Source organism: Poromitra crassiceps, assembly GCF_964638095.1.
Source record: "Poromitra crassiceps genome assembly, chromosome: 16".
Lineage (NCBI taxonomy): Eukaryota > Metazoa > Chordata > Actinopteri > Beryciformes > Melamphaidae > Poromitra > Poromitra crassiceps.
This window is the reverse complement of record NC_139645.1, coordinates 39526889-39535306: the sequence shown is the minus strand read 5'-3', so window position 1 is coordinate 39535306 and position 8418 is coordinate 39526889. Positions and strand designations below refer to the sequence as shown.

Genomic DNA, 8418 nt, shown 5'->3' with positions numbered 1-8418 from the left:
GACATTCGTTTTACTTTTCCCCCCAACCCTCGACATCCTTAACTCGAGTTGAGAGTATCTTGCGATAAGATCACACCAGCATTAAAACGAATGTGGGGCAGGGGTCAAAGTGTTGTCAATGTGGTGGGGCCGGCCCCCTTGCTCGGATCATGCCCATTTTGAATGGTAAATGGACTGCATTTATACAGCGCTTTTATCCAAAGTGCTTTACAATGTGCCTACATTCACCCATTCACACACCGAAGGCGGCAAGCTGCCACGCAGGGTGCTGGCACAGCCATCGGGAGCAATTTGGGGTTCAGTGTCTTGCCCAAGGACACTTCGACATGTGGACTTGAGGAGCCGGGGATCGAACCACCGACCTTCTGATTAGTGGACGACCCGCTCTACCCCCTGAGCCACAGCCCCCCCATTTTCTAACTCAGCCTTCATTTTGACGTCTATCTGTAAAGTTGCGTGACTGCCTCTGGCACAGTTTTGACACTATCACGCTAACAAAATCTGTCAACAGACAGACAGACATTCAACACCTGGCAAAGTACTCAAAATGGCTTCTGTGGCACGCAGTTCCCTTTACAATAGAGAGCCAAAGTGGGACGTCACTTCCTGCTTCAGCACTGTACCAGAGATTTTCATCCGCCATTTATTTTCCCATAGACATTTCATAAAATGCTTATAAAAATAGTTTTACTTGTTCAAACCAAACGGTACAAATGCCTTCCTGACATTCCTGAAGATACAGGATGTTGTGGCGAGAATGTTTGATGTTACGCACAAAGTATCAGGAACACATCTCACTACTATAATAAGGCGAGGTGTTCCGCGCACGGCTCACAATTGCGCAACCTGCGCAGTTCTGGGTCACGAGCTGCGCAAATGAGCACGCGCTATTTCTAGTTTCTAATAAAAATACTGAGGTGCACAATCCATCTCTCCGTTGTCTCAAGGCTTAACGAGCCATCTCTTACCTATCTCCTCCCCTCCATTGAAATGATGAATATATATAATATTTAGAACACGGCTCTCTCGAATACTCGATTCTGATTGGTCAATCAACAATATTCACCGGTCATTATTTCTCGACAACCGACCGCTGCTCTGCCACACCTGGTATTAATCAGTTGATAAGAGCTTTTTGTCAGCAAGACACTACTAATTAGGCCAACCAGTTGCAGCTGTGGTGTCTTGTGTGCCAATTACGAATGAAACCGCTTTGCCGTTGAAAACGCTATTAAAAAATCTATTTGAATAATTATTTTTGTCAGATTACTGAAATGATTTAGTTGTAGGCCGTGTTCTAAGCGGGATAATGGATAGTGAGCCGGTGATTACTGGAAATAATGACCTTCAGGTGAATGATTAAGCCCTCCGCTGCGCGTCGGGCTCAATATCATCTGTCGGTCATTATTTCGCCAGTAATCACCGGCTCACTATCCATTATCCCTTACATATATAATACTGTATATAATAGGTATAAGATCAGGTATAGCTTTTCCCTGGCAAGTCTATCTTATTCGGTTTTTCCCTATACACAAACTATATGACACAACATATCACATACTGTATCTAAGCATAGTGTTTTGTTACAGATTACGAGTCAATAAATAAGAGAAGGAAAAATGCTGCTAATTAATCCGTCTTTAAGAATGCTAAGTGTGTCTCGGGCAGTGCTGGCTTGGATGTCAATTGTGGGGAATTGACGCAACACAATTAACATGAGGGGTTAATTGCTTTTGGCAGGAAGTTACACAGCTGCTGCCTTCTATAATGTGACAGAAGACAATGTCCCATCAATCTGCAATCGATGGAGAGTAATTACCTGCCAACAAGGAGGGGATATTATTGATTTGAGCTGTAAGTGAGAGGTGCTTCTGGAGACCTGCAGGCCAGGATAAACAGCTTCAAATTTAACAGACACCAAGTGAGGGGACCAGGTGGAATTGTTGACAATGAAAGTTAAGTGACTGAATGAGTGAGTCTGTGAGTGAGTGATTGAACACCCGTTGGTTAATTAGGAGGTGTAGTGGGGAACTTCCCTACATACTGTACTCGATTATTACAGGTCTATGGCCCATCTATTACAGAATTCTACTCTATAACATGAGCCAGGTACTGTGGAATAACTACGCTTATTATTACGTTAAACTGTATTTGGGCCATAGATACTTACCCACCATGTAAAATAATACAAATGAATAATACATTGATTGTGCTTCCTGCCATTCAGGTGTGCTGTGTTATAATGTGTTATATAATAATAATAATAATAATAATAATAATAATAATAATAATAATAATAATAATAATAATAATAATAATAATAATAATATATAATGTGTTATTATAATTTGAACAGGGTAAAATAAATGTTTTCCCTCCGGTGATGACTCAAACCCATGTCTCCCTCTGTGGCCTATTCAGAATGAATTACTGTGGTCACAATACCCTGACCGCTTATGACATTACAGCAACATACACAAAACACACACACACACACACACACACGCATGCGGACGCACACACACACACACACGCACGTGCACGCATGCACTCACACACATACATGCGTGCACACACACATGCACACACACGCACAGTACAGTTGATACTGTATATCTATATTCTATATTAGCCACAGCTGACATTCTACGTTGTTCTCCTTGTTGCTTTTACATATTGCTGTGGGGAAAACCTACATCTCCAAAACGTGAACTTTTCAGGAAAGAATAGCAACTTGTTCTGAGCCTGATCACATCATGTGCTTTAAAGGAGTTTCATAAGACCAAGGGGTTGGAGAGGTCCACCCTGAGAGGAGCATCATCCTTCAATTTAAGATGAAATATGAACATCACCCAAATTGGAGTTACGAGGTTGTCACCCGACTGAGGGCGATATGATCAAGAGAGACCAGCACCTCCAGTCTTGCTGCTCAAAGCCACATCAAGTGAATTACAGTGTGTAGTGGACTGGAACCTTGGCCTTTACAGAGCAACCAATACATTAATAAAGTCTGCGACCTGACCGCATGAGGTTGTTAGAGGATTTATGGCACCCAATTTCCATATGAGACAAATTATGCTTTCTGCATTATGCTTTGAGACATACAGGCTACCCTCTCATCACAAGGCTCAGTTATCCAGTTTGTTGTGCTGCTTGAAACTGAGTGGATATTATACTCTTGGCTCTAGCAGAATTTAAACTGGTCTCTTTAACAGCCAGAGCAGGAAATAGGCAAATTCTTTGCCTTATTAGTTCAATCGTTTATTTAATTGATTAATTGAATCATTTTTGGGGTTGCTGGGTTTGTCTTAATGTTATTTTAGCATGGTCTAGTATTGTTTTGCTTCGGTTACGGGCCTTATGAGGCCCTTATCAGAGCCAAGATACTGTACTGGGTCGGTGAATACCTTCCCTCTCACTGCAACACACCACCTCCCACTCTGCTGGGACTCTATGTAAATCTGTTAATCGCAAAGGTCCATTTTACAAATTGCTATTCCAATTAATGCTCGAGCAGCAAGGGGACCGACCGGTGGGTAATGACATGGGCCAACGTTTGCCTGCTGGTATGTGAATAATTCATGTTCTACAACCAGTCTCAAATTTAGTAGCATTTCCCTCGGCCCGCTGTTAATAATATAGTTAAGTCTAATCTACTCTGCTCGTTTATTGGAAACCACTGATTGTAAAATATTCATGGGAAAGAGGACAGGCTGGTTATGAATATGACCAATGGCTGAGTGAGTCTAAACAAACATTTTTTATATTCTAAAAGATCAAATGTGAAGAAACCTTTTGTATTAGGAATTATGTACATGTGAAATTCTAATTAAGTCAAATGTAAAGTTAGCCGGGCGAGCTGCAGGACGGGTGAGGCCGCGCAGCAGGCGAGCCTAGGAATCGAGCGTGTGCAGAGTGCAAGATTTCTAGTGTTCTAAAAATGCAACCTCCTACATTTCAGAACAAAGACTAACATACCATGCTATGAAAATAAACCATAAACTGTCATTTCCTTTAGCTTGATATGAGAACCTTTTCAAGGCATTTCCCTGCTGAGCTGCTGACAGACATGGCGGCACAGCTCCACCTGCAATAAGAAAGGCACTGTGGCTAAAACACCTGTTTTCAGGGTCACTTTGAGCCAATCCGGTGACAGTATTTGAAAAAGACAATCGATGCCACTGAGGTGTATTAGTAAATGAAGCACTGAGCCAAGAGTGAGTCGCCTCCATCCTCGGCCCTCTGGTGAGGAATATTGATTTGCAGACGAGCAGTCAGGTGATCCCTGTTGAGGGGATGGATGATGGGCAGCTGCACCCAATTCTGTGCTGATAACAAGCTTACCCAACAGCTGGACTGGCTTCTAAAGTTTACTTTTAAAGTCCCTTATGCTGCATGAGCACACACACACACACACACACACACACACACACACACACACACACGCGCGCGCGCACGCGCACACGCACACACACACACACACACACACACACACACACACACACACACACACACACACACACACACACACACATACACACATACCCACACACTCTCTGTAGCATGTCAGGTTCACAGACTACAGCACAGTGACCACATAAGAAATCTGATGAGCAGAAACCAGTAGCCTATGTAGTACAGATGTGATACATTCACATGTCCTTTGTGTCCCTATTGCACTAATATTAAGGCAACACTACCCCCTGGTGGGCACCAGGCACTACTACAGAGATGCTTTGCTACATAATGTACATCACACTGTCTACTGTTGTTGATATGTTTAAAGGTCTCTGCATGGCCCTGTTCTCCCTGCTCCATTTGTAAAGTGCCTTGAGGTAACTCTTGTTAAGATTTGGCGCTATATAAAAATTGATTGATTGATTAGCATAAGGTCTATGACATCATCCATCAGTGCTCTATGACATAACTGATTGATTGATTAGCATAAGGTCTATGACATCATCCATCAGTGCTCTATGACATCACTGATGATGATTGTGGAGGGCTGTGAGTGAAGTGATTTATGACATAATCGGTGCTACATGACATCACTGATGTTGTCACAGACAGTGATGAGGTCATAAATCACCGATGATGTCATACAGTTCTAGGTGGCTCGGCCTGATGGCCAGGTCACTTGATGTCATATCATCGGTTATGCCCTCACATCACCTGTCAATCATGTGGAACTCAGGGAGTAATGTCATCAGTGATGTCACTTTGGAGGCATATGCTGCATTCATTTATGGCCGGAGGTGGCAAGTGGAAAACGTGTCATCGCCGACCTACATGCGTTGGAGCTTCAAGGCTTCAAGTCGCAAAACCATGGATGCTAATAGCCGTTAGATGTCTAAGCTAAATAACAACATTAATGTTTAATTGCATGGGTTTATCCAACTATTGTATTGGTATGCTGATTGGTCTGAAAGCTTACTATTGTTGTAAAGAAAAGAAAATGTGTCAAAAATGTGTTTTAAATTCACACAATCGTGGGCGCCATGTTGAAATGACGTCAAATGACACTAGGGGTTGAGAAAGAGTTTGCGAGTAGGAACTCCGAGTTAACGTGGCATTTTATTTTATTTTTGCAAGTGGCAATTTGCGACCTCCGAGTTATAAACGAACGCAGCATAAAATACTATAGCATAGATGATTGTGGAGGGCCATAGATCTTCTTCTTCTACTGGCTTTCCGGCAGACTGGATGCCTTGCGGCACGTTGCTGCCTCTCACAGTTGGATGTTCTCACTCTAGACCTGGGTTCCTCTTCTTCTTTCAAGTTTCCGGTGTTTCTCACACCTCCTCAATCTTGGCTGTTACGCCTCGTCTCATGTTCCTCCACTCCTCATCCATCCTGAGCAATGTGCCTTCACCTTCATGAAGGGGTCCTCCATTAATAGGTATTTCAGCCCAGGGGCGGAAGCCATCGTCTGGTTCCCTGATTCCTCCGTCCAGACAGACACCACCACCACAGAGCCCATCAGTGATGTCACTCCCGGTGGCCATAGATGCATCACGAGTAGGGGTGTCACGATACACTCAGTTCACGATACGATACGATACACGATATTGGGTTCATGATAACGATACGTTACGATATTTTAACAATTTTTTTTGCGCTCGATTTGTAAGTTGAGGGGGCATCCTCCACGCTAATTTGAGTAATTTCATGTCTTCATGTCTATAACAAAGCAATGAAAAGGAGAGCGAGCATGCAATCAGATGCAGATCAGTCTTCTCGCGATATGAGATTTAATCTCAATGATACATAATTTGTCACGTTTTGATATTGCGATATATTGTGGGACGATATATTGTGACATCCCTAATCATGAGTGATGTCATAAAGCACTGATGATGTCATATACCTTACATGCTAATTGAGGTCATCGACATTGTGACATCATCAGTGATGGCCCTAAGGAGCTGAGAGCGGGCAGTGCCATTTCCACCTGAGGTACTTTCCACAGCTTGAGAGCTTCTGGAGAGAGAAGCTAGACTGTGGACGGGAAGGAGAAGAGCTCAGCTGGAGCCAATGCAGCAGCAGAGTGGACAGCAGAGTGGACAGCCTGAGCTCGTGGAAGGAAGCATCCACGTGTTCCTGTTCCCCACTCTGCTCGTCTTCTACGCAGACGAGCAGACGTCTCACAGGCAGGTGCTCACCCTCTGCAACCCGTATGAGTTCGCCCTCAAGTTCAAAGTGCTGTGCACGGCGCCAAACAAGTACACCGTGGTGGACGCCGCTGGAGCCGTCAAGCCACAGTGTTGCGTCGACATCGTAATCCGACACAGAGATGTGCGGCCGTGCCACTATGGCGTGTACGACAAGTTCCGGCTGCAGGTGTCGGAGCAGAGCCAGCGGAAAGCTCTGGGTCACAAAGAGGTGAGGGCCACGCTGCGTCCCTCGGCCGCACGAGAGCCATCCGATCCCGAGCCTCGAGAGGAGGAGTGCAGAATCAAAGAGCAGCTCGCGTCCCAGACAGAGAGCCGGCCGGTGTCCGGAGGGCCCAGCCTGCTGACGGTGCTGCTCGGCCTGGTGTGTATGGCTGCCCTGATGCTCCCCACCCTCGGGCAGCAAGAATCCACTGTGCCTGCCTACCTTCACGTCAGTGTCAACAATAAGCTTGTAGCTGCTTACGTTCTCGGTCTTCTTACCATGGTCATCCTAACGGCGCAAACACACTGGATCCGAAAGCGGTGTCGCGCTTAAATTCAGCTCGAGCAGGAGCCTGGCCGTTCACACCAGAAATGCTCTGTTTTGCTCCGCCAGTGTCGCCAACTTGGTGACGTCGCTATTTAGCTACTTTTCAGACCCCCCTGGTGACTTTATTTCTCAAAAGCAAATCTGGTGACTTTTTCTGACCATGAAGCAATGTTAATGTGTGAGTCCAGTGCATTTGCAAATACATTTGTGTGGCTGCTTTGCACCGTAAGAACATGAAGTGCTATTATGAGCTGAGAGAGAGGTGGTTTGCCAACCACCATGAGAGCTGTTACAGTGAGCCGAGGCATATAAGTATGTTTGTGGCCTGTTGGGTAGGAGAGTAGTAGGGTAGGGACACCTAGTGGTGCTTTGACGGAAGTACATATGTTTTGACCCGGATGTTGAATATGGGCCCGTGCAGGAGCTGCGCTCTGTTGTTGTTAAATAGCAAAGGTCTGCTAGCAGCGGTTTGGAAATTAACAGACGTATAATTCTGTGATTGACCAATCAGAGATAAGTATTAAACAAAGCCATGTAATAAGGGGGCTGTGATGGGTCCGGCCGTTTTTAGGCCGGTGGAAAAATGTTAAAATGGCCAGCTGCCACAGCAAATGAGTCATAAACTAGCTGGCAGATTCATCATGTTCCCAGGCTAATAACATTCACCCAAGGCTACAAATCACTCAGAATTCTGAAACAATCAAAGTATTACAGAACAAAAAAGTTTCTGATTTCCCCCAGCAACTGAAAACTGGAAATGTCTCCATCACTGACATGTGAAATGTGAAATGTTACATTCGTTTAACAGTCACTTTGAGAAGGCGCATCTTCGTAAATCCCATTTGATTCTTCAGTGCGTTATTATATCAAGCTTGTCCTTATCTTCTGCTCTTTGATTTGATTTTGAAGCCTTCCAAGTCCCAGATGTACTTTGTGCATTAAATACAATCGACCCCAAAAAGGCACCTGGGCCTGATGGCCTGGACCCTTTTTTGTTAAAGGCTGCTGCTGCACATCATAGTGCCAGCAACAGTTGCTATGTTTCCCCCCACCCAATTCACCCATTTTGTGTCTAAAAGGCAGGAAGTAACACAGGTGCAAGCAAGACTTTAATGAGGGTTTCCAACTTCCAATCCATTCAGGTGTTCTGTATAAGTCTACTTCTTCTTAGACCAACATATGGAGGGAGGATTGTAGTGGGAACACTTGGATGTC

General features: G+C 44.6%; 1 pseudogene across 1 annotated transcript; it reads left to right on the top strand.

Annotated features, from left to right (window-relative positions):
- The first annotated feature begins 6534 nt into the window (after window positions 1-6534).
- On the top strand, window positions 6535-7209 carry LOC310791635 (motile sperm domain-containing protein 1 pseudogene; annotated as a pseudogene). The gene has a single exon. The product of its transcript is annotated as a motile sperm domain-containing protein 1 pseudogene (transcript).
- The last annotated feature ends 1209 nt before the right edge of the window (window positions 7210-8418 follow it).